This window comes from Anopheles bellator, chromosome 2 (assembly GCF_943735745.2).
Source record: "Anopheles bellator chromosome 2, idAnoBellAS_SP24_06.2, whole genome shotgun sequence".
Classification (NCBI taxonomy): domain Eukaryota; kingdom Metazoa; phylum Arthropoda; class Insecta; order Diptera; family Culicidae; genus Anopheles; species Anopheles bellator.
Genome location: NC_071286.1, coordinates 83,364,378 through 83,378,476, shown reverse-complemented (window position 1 = coordinate 83,378,476; position 14,099 = coordinate 83,364,378). Strand labels below are relative to the sequence as shown.

The 14,099-nt window shown below is 52.2% G+C and overlaps 1 protein-coding gene across 4 annotated transcripts in view; it reads right to left on the bottom strand.

Moving 5' to 3' along the window:
- The window catches only part of LOC131208843 (protein rolling stone), a 30,183-nt gene extending 16,084 nt beyond the window's left edge, over positions 1-14,099 (bottom strand). Inside the window, exons 1-2 of one of the 4 annotated variants that reach the window (XM_058201749.1) lie at positions 13,964-14,099; positions 11,856-11,900 (exon numbers count right to left, since the gene is read on the bottom strand). The gene's annotated coding sequence lies outside the window, so the exon portion shown is untranslated. Of the gene's footprint in view, positions 1-8,697; positions 9,301-11,855; positions 11,901-13,671; positions 13,707-13,963 lie in introns of those variants that run through there. The other 3 variants (XM_058201751.1, XM_058201750.1, XM_058201752.1) reach the window with 3 other exon arrangements.

The window sequence follows — 14,099 nt, the reverse complement described above, 5'->3', positions numbered from 1 at the left end:
TCGTTTGGAAGCTACAAAAACCGTCGGAGGATGAAAAAATGAACGCTACCAAATCAACATCAATTGGCCTATTAAAACAATGTCGAACCGATGCGCAGGCTACGTGATGGCGGGGCCAGCTGTCGCCAGTTTTGAGTTGCGATCCGAAAAACAAATCGATTTTATCCAGATCCAGCTCCAGCCAATCGGATCAAAGTGACGCACGGCGTTTGGTTTTCTAGTCAAAAAACATTGGAAGAGTCAAGTCCGGTTAACGCATTAAGCATCAAGGTGGTGAAGGCAAAAGATTCTTTTTAGGACATTCAAATCCGTAATAATTGAAAGCTTCACGACGAAAAGGCGTTGAGGGAATTATGTTTTAAAAAAGTGTTTGATTTACCGTTCATGTTTGAGGACACTCCATCCATCAACCAACCTGACCATTTTGTTACTCTATCTGTTCATCTCTACTCAATTTCAACTTCCGTTCAATAATTTCTCAATATTGTTCGACATTGGTTTTGGGTTTGCATCTATCGGTCGTGAAGTGTATGGCAGGGGTCCCAATCTGGGTAATATTTTAGAAAGAAATGTTGCTAAAATGCTTTAACTCTACTTAGCTTAGAATTTCCTAACCGATATTGAAAGAAATGTTTTAGGACAACACACATAGTTAACAAAAAGGACAGAGGCGTATTAAGCACACAACTTCAATTCAAGTTGATGGGTCAAGAGTCAGGGTTCGAGAGCAGACAGATGATCTACGGATGAGTCAGTAACATTAGTATGTAACATAAATTTACTCCCTTATGCTTGTACCCGAAAGCAACCACTCCAAATCGGAATTTGTCGTCCGTTACATCTGAATAAATCAAATCATTTCGTAACGGATTACCAATGTTGCTGAAATAAATTATGCAACCGCTCTCGATTTTAAACGTCGGAGTCTATGTTGGAGTCTTTATGTTACGTGTCTCTACAACACTCATCCCTATCGATTTCAATTATTCTACTTGGTATTCTCTCGGGAAGGTTGCCGGCGGCTCAAAATCTCACATGGACAAACAACAATCAGTGTGCAGTGGTGTAGCGTGTTGTACTTGCTTCGAATGTCGATTTTAATTAACATACGTAGAGAAAATAATCACTCTCGTCTGTGTCTCTCGCTCTCGACCTACATTGGCTGCGATGCCGCGATGGGCATCGACGATACCATTCCCTGCCCTGGCAGCCGCCGGGATACGATGGTAACACGTAATCAAGAGCACAATCCCGACACTTGCCAGTACTAGCAGATGTTGGTGCATTTAGAATCCGGAAGGATATAAATGTCCCAATGCCATTGTCACTCTCACCGTATTTTCCCTACCATTTTCCATCCTCGGGTTACCATCTGTTGCTTGGAGGTCGTTTCGAAAGAAAGGTGTCCTTTTGAAGCGCACCTTTCCAGTGGCCGCACAGCAGATGGATCCACGTTGGTACTCCGTAATCCTTGGTGCCGTTGATGAATCACGCTTTTCTTTTTTCTTTTCTGTCTCTCTCGCTGTCTATTTACAGTACAATCGGACACGTTAATGACAAGCAGACGGCCAAGAAACAGAGGACCCCCTGATTGGCCCCTCCACCTGGGGCCGGTGCCAACCAGGAAGGAGGACCAACCGACCGACGGATGGCCGTGCACCGGTCGCGATGCAATTTTGTACCGTGTTTTTCTTTTTGCTTTGCAGCTACCGTTTGCATTTGGCCGTCTTGTTTGCAAAGCCGTCAATGCCGTCAAAGTCCTGCGCCCTGCTGCTGCTGCTGGTGGTCCGGGGCCCAGGATAAGCAGCCCTTTCAGCGATGGCACCGACGAGTCGCGCGGAAAGTGCTCTTTCTCGGAATTCTTCTGCGGCACACGTTTGCTGCTGAAAGTAGATCATGGCCAGGAGCAACCAGGAGCCGTGTTGGCGAAGACTCTGGAACGGGGTTTTGCTAATACGACACCCATTCATCAAACCTGCATTTGGCAGCTGGCCACGCGCTGGCCGTCGCAACCGGCCAACTGGAGATTCTTTAAGTGTGGCCATCCCCGTGGCTCGGAAGAAATGGGCCTCTCGCTCGTTGTGTACACTTTAAGCCCAGTTTGCAGTAATTGTTCTCAAGTTTCTGTCCAAACAACTTCCGCAAGCCGTTTCGATGGGATTGAATTTTCATCCAGTTTGTTTTTTTTCCATTTCTTCCGGATCTTCTACGGCCACCGAGTTGGCAAAGGGCTCCCGGTTTCTTGCACTGCGGATCCGGCCACGGGTTAATATTTCATTCTATTGGCACTTCCTGTCCGTCACTCGGGACCAGTCAGTCCTTTAGACTGCTTCGGGTGACGATATAAACGTCGTCGCAAAAACTGAACCAATAGAGAGAGAGAGTGGACTCCCCGTAAGCTGTTGGCCGCTTCTGAGTTGCAGTAACGAAATGGCCACCACTTAGCCAAGCCAGCAAGCCAGGCCAGGCAATGAAGTTAAGCCCAACGGATCGTCCTCCCGGGCCTCATCCCGTTCTGGAACCTCAGGAGGAGCACAACTTTTCAAGAACAAGCTCGTCAGCGCTTGTCAGAGCGCAAAAGAAAAACGTTTTAAGCTCGTTCGACTCGGTTTTCCAGCGTTCATTAGTGCGGGCTACGGGAGCTACGGCACTGGCCGAATGAAGGCGTAACCATTATTCATCGCTTTCGTTCGAAGTTGCCGTTCAGCGGTCGTTTGTTCGGGACACGGTTCACCAAGCAACTTTTCGGGGCCAAAAACAAGCGGCTGTTCGCAGGCTGTTAAGTTTCGTGTTTTTATGTACACGGGTGTGGCAGAAGGCCAAAAACTGTTTGCTTTTATCTAAGGATCTCACCAAACATACCGCGCGGTCCAACGCGCTAGCATTGCGGCATTTTGATGGCGTCGAAGAGTGAAGTATGTTGTATACACCCCTGAAGGTTCCTCGAATGATGCTCAATTCGGTCTACATTTCATCGACTTCCATCAGGCCAGAGGCAGTTTGTGTTTTCGCCGCATTTAACTATTAAACGGATTTAAAAACTCTTCCCGAAATTAGCTACCGTAACCGTAGCAATTATCCCCTCACAACCAAAATGAGGGATAGTTTCGGTTGCACTCCGGTATGCCGATTCTTTCGTCGTCCGTCGTGCGGTAGCCGTCGGCTGTAAGGCCCCGTCCACGAGCCACGGGATTATGCTCCCAGCTGGAAGTGACCGTATTTTTTTTTCTTCGTTTTGTGTAAGTGTGCTGTCCTTTGGTGGCGTTTATTATTTGCGAACGGCTCCAGAATGCTGCACGGAACGCCGCATTGCATGGCGCAGACTCCCGGCCCGGATCGCATTATTCTCATCGGCAAACGTGCATTTCGGTGGCCACTTTTTCTCGCGCTCGGAAGGTGAAAAAGAATAAAAGGAATTTACTCACCACAAAGCACGTCAAATGAAATTTAATGTCCATTTGTCACTTTCGGTGTTCGGTTCGGAGGAAAACTGCTACCGTCGGAAAGGAAAAATATAAGGAGCCCGGACTCCGTCGGCCGGAGAAGTTCAATTTGGTAGGCCATTTGTATTTGGGCCCGACATCGACGGGACGGCTCGGAATTTGTTAGATGGAATGATGTGCGACCCTTCGATTCCCATGATCGTGTGGTGTTTGTACATTAATTTAGAACGAAGAATTCTGTTTTGTCCTACGAATGTTAACAAGAGAAGACATTGTTCCGTTCCCCAAACTTTATAAAAACTGCAAATATAAATTATAAAATCTAAAACAACTCCAATGTCCGAAAGTACGGTGTTTCACGAAAAGGACGCGCACGTGTTTGGGAACACTCTGAAACACAAAGCATCGGCCAAATTGGCTGCACCCAGCTCCCATCTTTCCGATCGCATCCGTCTTCTCCGTAATTCCACTCGGCGAGGCTGGCTCCTGACCACAAATCATGGGGCACGGGGCCCCCAGCACGACATCGTGGGCTTCGTGTCGTGGCACGCACCGGGAGGTCCGACGCCAGAGATTAAAAATGCAAATCAATACCAATCGCCCCAGTCTCGGCCCCGGCCCCGGTCCCGGTCAGTTTGGGGCACACCAATCACCGAAAAGCCGCCCGGGCGTCCAAGGCCACCACGTTTTATGCTGTGCACCGGGGCCCGGGACCTGCACACGCTGCTGATACAGATGTCTTCACGTCACGCCAAATTGCACGTCGAGAACACGGGTGGCCAGCGTCGCGATCTGCGTCGATATCGGTCGGGATCGGCCTCGGGTGCATCTGCAGCGTCACATGGCCATTCTCGCACGTCCGGACGTTTGTCTTATTGACTCAATTGAACTATTTCGACGTGATTGGCGTAATTCAATTACCGCAGAGTCTACACCAGCAGCCAAACCGACGGACCAGCCGGCCGTGGACGTGGCACGCTGCAATTGACAACGTTCCGACAACGTTCCGGGTGCGTGAGAAAAACCATCCGACCCGCCATGCCGTGACTGATTTGTCACCTGATGACGGGCGGCCGATCCTGGACCAAGGAGCACCAACTACGCGCCCGATGCTGCAGCGAGGTGGAACGTGGACGAAAGATTGCTTTTTAAATTAAGCATAAACCCCCCCCCCCCCAACGGCCGTCGAGGAAGGGTGGGGACGGTTTTCTCCGGGTCGTCGACGAGGGCGCCGAAAGCACATCCGCGTGTGGCCGGCGCGCTCTGCTCCCTTTTTGCGCGATTGATTTTCAATTGTTAGCTGTACTGTGACACCGACCGGCCGGTAATGTTACGATGCGACGGTCGCCAATGTGTATCTCGGTATGTCAATAGACGCAATTGATTGTTATCGATCGGGCCACCGCCATCGGTCCCGGCGGTGATGGATGTTGTTTCGCGTAAATTGCCTAAAACAAACGACTCGATGCGGCTGACAATTGAAGGATTAATTTCGTGAACGACCCCATGCGGGCCTCCACCATCACCGTCCCGTACACGGTCAGCTGCGTCAGTTGCGGGTGATTTAAAGGGCGATCACATTAAAGCCGTTCGGTTCGCGAACCGATCTACGGTGCAGTAACTGCAACATGTTAGCTTGATAATTTGCGCAAACAAAACGTAAAAAGAGGATTTTATTTTACGAGCCAGCACCAGGCGGCCACAAGGTTGCCCGGCCGATCTCTGCCTTAATTGCTTCGGCAATAAAAAGTGGGATGATTTTATGCAACTTTTCGACACCGAGGGCCATATTTTGCGAGGCGGAAATCACATAAAACCCATTACCGTTTACCCTTTTACCGTACGGGCAATATCGATAAGCAAGTCCGGGCGGAATGTGTCCCTTCCTCCCCTCCGCCCCCCACCGGCATCCGTTCGTCCTGCCGTAAAATGTGTTCCATAATGAAATTCCACGGAACTACCCGTGGCCGTAGCAACATCGTAGGGTGCAATTAAAACGTCGGTCCCGACCCGGCCTCGGTTCTGCCAGTGAGAACAACATCCTGGCCACGTGGTTCCGGTGGTAGGCATCGACTGCCGATCAACGGACTTTCCGCGAAGTGCATCCCCTTGTGGATAATATTATTTCCAAGCCGCTTAGGATTTGTGATACAATTCTGCATAATTAAGTTCCACTCGCCGGGGGGAGGGCAGAACACTGAGGCGATTTCTCCTAGTTCCCGTATACGTCTTGTTCAAATACACAAAACCATGTTATTGTCTCTCTCTCTCTCTCTCGCTCTGGTAGCCAATTAGGTTACGCTGCATTCGTTGAATTATTTTCACATGCTCAATGTTCCCAAAGGCGCCGTTGAAAAACAAGTCGGTAAAAAAGGCGCGAACAGCGCACCCAATTCGCTCGGTGGCCAGTGCGGCAAGGGAAAACTCTTTTCCCGGGAATAATTGAAAGGTACTTGCGCTGCGGCGCCGACGGCAAATTCCACCCCTAATCCTTGCATACATTAATTTTACATCAAACGCGCACACACCGCGTTATGGCTGCTGCGTGCGCAACGAGAGGAGGCCCCGGCTGTCCGTGGCTGGCTTCCGGGGTCCGTGCGTCCGTCTCGCAAAATAATTGTGATTGCATGATTTTTTAATGCCGTCCAAGCGAAGTACCCGCGCGAACCACGTTGCGCTTGTATGCCGGTGAGTGCATTAGTTTCTCCCGCCCAAAATCCGCAACACCACCGAAGAAGAGTCGGGATCCGGATCCAGTTGGATCCGGCACGGATTGCGCGAAAAAAACCGGGTGACAATTTTCATTAGGGGCGGTACTTTCAAAATTTGCACCACGTCAATCAAGATGGGCCTATGGGGAACGAGCGCGCTGCAGGAGTGTCAATCAGCGCTCTGCCGAAACAGCGGATATCCGTTTCGTTGGTGGCGCCTCTCGGTGCGCTGAACGTTGTTCCTTTGGCGACCGGGGACGGGTCGCATCGAATCACAAGGGGCTGGGACGAGTGAAAGGATGTCACGACACGACCCCAACATTCATAAGCCACAGGCCATATAATACACGGATAAAGGCCGGGAAGCTCGACCGGGCTCCGGACATAAACCTGCGCCCGGCCATGTGACGTTCGTCGCTGCGTTTCCGGTAGAGTTACCCAGGGTGACGTTTTGGGACACTAAACGGAACAATAAACGCCCCGATCCCTGAACGTGGTGCGTCAAAGACAACCGTCAACCGTCAGAGCCGAGACTACCGAGAACCGGGCGCCTGGGACGGAACTACACACTACTTGGAAAAACAAATTATTCATCATCACCTGCCAGGATGCCCCCCGTTGCGGTAGTCCCCACCCGAGGTCCTTCCGTTACGAACGACGTGTGAGAGACCGGCCACATGGCGCACAGCGCTCGAGGGCCGCGTTTCATTTCCTTTCCGACTGTTGTAATAAAATGTTTACATGCACTTAACAAAAAATCGCACAACGGGCGTGGCGACACGTGCCTCGCGCCGGTGTCGAAATGGAAATTTAAGTAAGTGCCAAGAAATCCCCGAACGAAGCTGCGATGAGTCTTCGGCAAACTTGGTCTCCTTGGGCTCCAAATGAAAAACCAAAAAAACCAACGGAAACAATTCATCAACGGCACCGCCACAATTTCTGCATTCGTGGCACACGCCGCCATCTTTGTTGGAAGCGTTCACAAGAATCGTTTATTATCCCACCACCACGATAAGCCCACGACGAATTCGAATGTTTTACAGCAAACTGGAAACGGGCGGCCCATTATTGTTCGCTAGCCACCTCGTCGGGCGGTGGCGCAGGATCAGCCGAGTCGGGTGGCGTCCTTTCGCCGATAACTAATTTCGCCCGCCCGGCAGAGGGCAGCACGCGCAGACTCGCAGTATCCTCGTGAACTGGCGGAGCTTGCTAGGATTTGTGTGTAGCAAACGAAGAGTGTTGTTAAATATTTAAAACAGCACTCTCTCTCTCTCTCTCCCCGAGCGGTCGCTTCTGTCGCGATGAATATGGAGATGTTTGCGAAACGTAAAGGATTCATGGGAAAGTCAAGAATAATCGCGCGTTCGGTCACCGCCGAGTTGACATCTTCTTTGCTGTCCGTTTTTTTCTGCTTCCTTCCGACGGCTCATTCCATTTGCAAGTGGCTCCGGGTTTTGTCCAATTTACACCACGCAAATACGCCACCCAGCGACAGCGGCCAGATTAAACTGTAATCCTACCACGCCCGGCACGCTGTCCGGCCATCAGCCAGCGCGGGTGTCCCGTCCCGTTCGGTCAACTCTGGTCGGCAGCGGATACACCCTTATCACGTTACAGCAAAGCCAAAGTCAAGTAATCAAGACCGGGGCGAAGAACAACGAAAGTTACACTCCGACTCTGGCACCATCGCGGCAGGCTACGGACCGAAGTCGTGCCGTCTGCAGACGAGTTTGTCCGCAGCCAAGGTGCAGCAAGGCGCTGAGAGTCCCGGCGAGTCCCAGCCCAGTTCCCGAAAGTTTTGCGAAGGCCACACCAGACGCCATTGGGTGGCCTTTCGCGCTGCAATTTGTGGCTGCGTGGAGAGCCCGGGGCTGCTCTTGGCGCTCCAGATCGATAAAAGGATAAGAAAATCTGTCCCCAACTGGGCGCGGGCTGCCTTCCAGGCCCATCGGAAGGCACCATTTTTTGCCCACCGCAGCAGTGGCCACTTTCGCAGCATCCCCATCACCCGGCCTCGAGGGGTTGCCGTGTAATGGGGTAGCATCCTATCGCTTGTTTTTGTTTGCTTTGGCCGTCGATGACATGCCCGAGCCATGTCCTCAAGGAGTAGCCCCCCCGGCAGCAGCAGCAGTAAGTAATGCTTCTCGAACCCGTCGTCGTCGCCCGGACCGGGGTGGGCGAATTAATATTTTCGAGATTTTCTGCAATCAACTATGGGTCTGTGCGTGCGCTTGTGTGTGCTGTGGCAACATTATGTTTTCCGTTTTTTCTTTATTTTGTAGGCTTCGGCACTCCGTTTGTCCACCATTTCGGCTCGGTGTTTGCGAAGCGGCCCGTTTTCTCGCGAAGCCATTTGGAGCCGCATAATTTAACATTCGTTCCAGCATCGAGGAGGCTTTGGCTCGGGGCTCGTCCCATTTTCTTTTCGAGTCACTCAACGCGTCGCCCTTTGCAGAGGAAAATCGAACCACGTGGGTCAAAGGGCCGGAGAAAATCGGCAACCGAAGGACCCACGTCACGCACACGGACGGCGGGGACATTACCTGAAGCAGGATGGTGGTGGTGGTTCCGAGTTGTGCGAACACGCACAACCCTCCTCCTGGTATTCCAATGTGGCGGCGCTTTGGGGACACTCGGGGCACAGTCAATTACGGTGGCCGCCCGGCGGGCCGTGGTGCGGGGCGTTTCGAGGCGTGCCGTGGCCAGCGGTGACCCTCGCTCCTCACTCTTCCGTCGCTCAGGACCAACGGCGTTTCACCGGGAACTCCTGCGGGAAGCCTCCGTCAAACGCCGAAACGCAAGATGCTGACCGGGCGTTCTGATGCGCGAACTGGTTCACTGGTTTGGCACCGTAGCCTGTTTGGCAAACAGTGTCCCCTTCCGGCCAGCCGGACACTAGCACTCTACACTTCACTTTACCTTCACCACCAACGGCACTTATCAACAACACAAACGGCACACATTGCTCTGCGTGAGGGCAGCGAAGGGCTGATGGCTTTTCGGCGGGTGGGCCGTGTATTTACATTTCACTCACCGGCGCACACCCGGTCGCGGATGGCCCCTGGAGCCTCGTCGTCGGGATGTGTCGGGTAGCGGTACCGACGAAAGTGTTCCAAAACATTACCCCGTGGTGGTTGCCGGTGGATCTAACCACAAGTCCGAAAGATGGGAACAAAAATTGCATTAAACAAACTGGACACCGGACCGGGGCTGGAGCGCACAGGACAAACAGCCATTGCAGTGTTTCGTTTTCGCCACCGGAACACCAACAGAAGCGTAACGCAAACGCAAAATAATCAACCAACGCAACGGAACAATAACAAGCCCGCAAACAATGGGTGGCAAAACATATATAGAAACGGGCGAAAAACAGTACAATAATAATGGACAAATTATGGGATGCACGAAATTCATGAGATATTTGTTTTGGAACGTTGAGTCTGCGCGACCGTGCGGACATTAGCATATTTATGCCGCCGCTTTTGTGGGTGAGTAAAATCATCGACGGGCGACGATTGCCTCCTACGGCTCATCGGTTTTATACATCATCAATCATGCTTTGTTTTTCCGCAGGCCTCACTGCGTTCCGTGGACTTGCCAGACTCGGCCCAGCGCGAGCCTAATGCCCTTGGTGTGTCCTTGCATCGCGGGTAGTTTAAACGATCAAGTTGGGCTCAGGTCAGCTCAGTCACGGATTCACGGTTAAATTGATTCCAGTCCTTTGAAGTCGGCAGCAGAGATTTACAATGTTGGAACCAGGATTATGACCCAAAACTATTCCTTTCAGACCGACCAGCTTCCACTGACAGCCATTTTCCGAACAAGTTCCGAATCGCTACATTTCATCCAATTGCTTAACCGAGTTCGGAAATTACTCGACCCTCTAATGCTGTCATGCGGTCGTATGGTAATGCAATTAAGGAGTCCTATTTTTTCCATCAACCCCACACGTTTGCTGATGAGCGGCCGGAAGTGATCCACCGAACCACCGAAACAGACAGTGCACCTGCACGACCGGCGCGACCCGATGACGTACGGCCTTAATTAAACGGAAACCGCACAAAAGTCAGTGCGAGCCTCTGGCACGGCCAGACCGTAGGGCCAGCGTCGGTATCGGTGACCCATTTTGGCACAGTTTCGGCATAATTGTGGCAGCCGCACAACTTACAAGTGAGAGAGAGCCAGAGTCGCAGGACCGCTCGCTCGGTAGAATCATGGTGGTGTTCCGAGGGGTTCATAGGAAACCTTAAATTTCCGATAAAAGGTTTATGCTGACACTTTTATGGGCTATCGTCGGTTGCCCGTCGCCCGGAAGTCGTGCTCCCAGAGCGACAAAAGGAAGACTTTGGACTACGCGCGAGCGACAACCGCGCTCTGCGGTGGGCTGGTTGGCCATCAATTTCCTATTGGTGGGACTGATGCGAAGTTTAGTTCAGCCGATTTACGGCCAAGGACCAGATCCGCTCCCGACACGGCACATCCTTTGGGGCAGATGCAGGCCGAGTTACTCCGGGAGTCTCGCATCTTAAAAGGACTTCCCGATGGGCCGTTGGTTACTTGCACACGGCCGGGGACGAGTTTGCTGCATCGTCTCAACAATGGCACGCTAAGTACACTTCTGCCAAGACTCTCGGGAAACACACTGCGACGGTACCGAGTTTCTTGTGTCACTTCTCGAAAGTGCGCTTTCTTTACCTTGCACTGCAAGTCACTCGCCGGGACGTGCACAGACGTCACTTTAATCGAAAACGGTAGCCAATTTTACCGGAGAGCCTGGGGAGTATTTTGCTGGAAAACTGTACACAAAACGCTTCCTCGTGTTTGAAGTAGCTGTTTGTGGGATTTAGGGCACTCCTCTTTAATTTAGCTATTCGTAATATCCGTAAGTCAACAAAACTCCCGAATCGTGCAGTTCGTGCTGCTCCTTGTTGCCAACCCTTTTTTTCCCACCCTGGGTATCTGGGCCATTCTTTCGATACCGAAAACGCCCATTGCCTAATGCCGCACCATTCATCTTCCGCCAATCGATCGATGGCCGATTCTGGCGAAACTTTGCAACCCCCTGAAAATGGAGGTTTTATTGACCGAAAGAATTTGAGAAACGATCACCGGTAGCGTCTGTCGAGCTGTGCCGTCATCCCGGTGCCCGGGCAACTGCAGAGTTGCGACTGCATCCCGTGCCCGGGCCACCGGATGAAGGATGCACCCGTCAGCACAGCTGTTAGGGAAGGTTTTTGTGCAATTCTTCTCCCTTACTTTCGAGGACCCGCTCCGTGCCCGGTGTTGCGTGGCGAATGTCATCTGCCGACATTTTTTATTTTTTTGCTTCGTTCGGGGTTTCGGTCCCCCGTTGTGTGTTGCGAATTTGTTTTGTGTTGTGCATTTTTTATATGTTGCCAAAACTTTCCACCGCATCGGAGACCCCACCGACAGAGAGAGTGTTACAAACGCATGCACGTGCAAAAAAAGGGAACAGAACCTTTAATTATTCCCGACACAGCACAGCTGGACATGCGGACACTAGGCGGACAAATCGCCACCGACATGTGAAGTCCAAAAGCCGTGAACCGTATATTTCAGGGGTGTTTTCGGAGCCCCTTAATAATGGACAAAGTGTGTTTCGTGGTGAAAAGGTGAGTTGAAAATATGCAAAAATAAGAGGCAATAATCAAAACGAAAAAATCAAATTATTTATACGTACCTAGAGCGAAATTAAATCCGAACCAAAAGCAAACGAACACCTCTGCTGGAAAGGAAGATGGAAGAAACGTAAGACAGAGCGATCGAAGGAAGCAATGAAACAAAATAATTAAAGAAAAAGCAAACACAGCTTCGAACGAATCTCATCGGAGACGGCGGCGGTGAAATGGCGAAAATTCGGAGACGACAGCGGGCGAAACCGCGGCATTAGAGCGCGAACAGGAAAACTAATGAGAAAAGATGAAAACAAATTCGTTCCACCTCCCGAAAGTTCACCGTGCGCCCGGTTCGTGGGAAAGCTCGCGGGGCCAATCCATCATCCGCGTGAGCCGTGAGCTCTCTGGCCGAAGTGAACCGAATCCGGTGCATAACGAACCGCAGCTGACGCTCCGAGAAAGACCACTCCCTGGTCCCTGGCGAAGTGAACCGCAGCGCACTAGTTCCGATGGCGGCGGTGAGTTCGTTTCTTTTTCGGACCGCGTTCGGTCGGGCCCTCGCAATCGGTGCAACTGGAAAGGCCACCAACAGTAACTGCAGAGCGCACGCATACATCATTCGGATCATTTATCCAACCACCGAGAAGGATTTATCTGCGGCAGGATCTCGCTCCGAGTAGCGCTTCTTTTTTTTCTGGCCTAACATCCAAGCAATCCGTCTAAAAGCTCGTTCCGATTCCGGTGCCGTATGATGGCCGGTGATGGGTGTATTAATCCAGCGAGAGATGTTCTGATTTATCGTGCCATCATCCGGCATAGGACAGGGCCCCCCGAAGATGAACCGGTTCATGTGTCGGTGGGTGGGTTCATAAAATAACGGAAAAAATCGATCAACGTACTCTGCGCCACGGTCTGCGGTCTTTGGAGCGAAAGTAATACCGAGTAATCATGAGATCCTTTCCGAGGGCCGCACAATTGAAAAGGGACCAAAAGGACGCCGAGGAGGAAAGCGGCCTATTCAAATCGATTAGGACGATTTAAAAGTTTTAAAAGCTTTAAAAAGTGGTCAATTATGTCGGGGCCGATTACCCGGGAACGGGACCGAACCGGCGGCGGCGAACCGGAACCGGTGCAAAACCGTGCCAGCGGGAAAGCCTGATCCGATTAATCTCGGCGATTATGTGAGGGATTTCGTTCGGTGTGTCACTCCACGGACCGCGGGCGGTTCTGTCGACGGCTCTCGGTTCGTTGCAGTCTTTCTTTTCGTTTTGCGTGCCATTTTTTTTTCCTGCCGGGCGCTTCCGTTTCCTACGCGGCTTCACAACTCGCGATTGCACAATCGTAGTGGCCGTAGTAGCGTGCTGGCCGACCCGACTTTCACGGCCACGCCACCCGGTGGCGGCGGTTGGAAGAAACTCAATTAGTGTCAATTAATCGACTACGCGGGGCCACTTCTGCCACGACATTTCGCCGCGCGGCGCTCTGTCACGCTCGGAACCGGATCGAAAGCCGATTGCCCTCTACCGTTGTGCATTCTTTTCATCCCGCGTGCAACAAACAATGTGTATCGGTGGGCCATTTCTGCGAAGGAATTATGCTGTGAACCGGCGGCAGGCAGCATTGATTAATGCTCCCCGGTCCGCCGATCGGATGATCGAGTGTCGCAACATAGTGTCACACTTTGGGCACCGCCTCACGAAACGGCCGCGAAGGAGCACTTAATTCAATTTCGACCGCCCTCATTGTTATTGAATCATGGAACGCGAGCCTTTGATGGACACCGCTACCGCCGGGGCTGGCGGTCCTCGCGTACTCTCTGGCGTGACGCGAGGTCCGCGGGTCCCGTTTTCCATGCGCCGCGAGTGGATGCGGAAAAATCACCTGATTTCGTCTTTCGACCGACCACCGAAGCGGACCGCGAGGCCTCACGGAGCCCACAATTATTACGGGCCGTTTTCTTTCACTCTCTCGCTCTCGCTCTCTCTCGCGCGCGCGGTGGCCTTTTGCGCACTGTCTCTCTTTCACCCACCAAAACGGGAAACACACAGACACACAAATGCGGCCGGTGCCGGTGCACTATCGCGGAACTACCACCGGCCTCCCGGATTTTCCCGGAGTGCTCGGAGTGCACGGCGCAGCAAGAACTGTCACCAGCACCGGGACGGTTCCGTACCAGCGAGTATCCTTCGGTTTCCGCAGCGAGAATCCTCGACCCGGCCCCGGCGTGGGTCTCTGGAGTGTCGGATGTCGGGCGTTCACCGTGTGCACAGCTCCGGAGTGAGCTCGAGTGCTCCGTCCAGAGGGAAGGC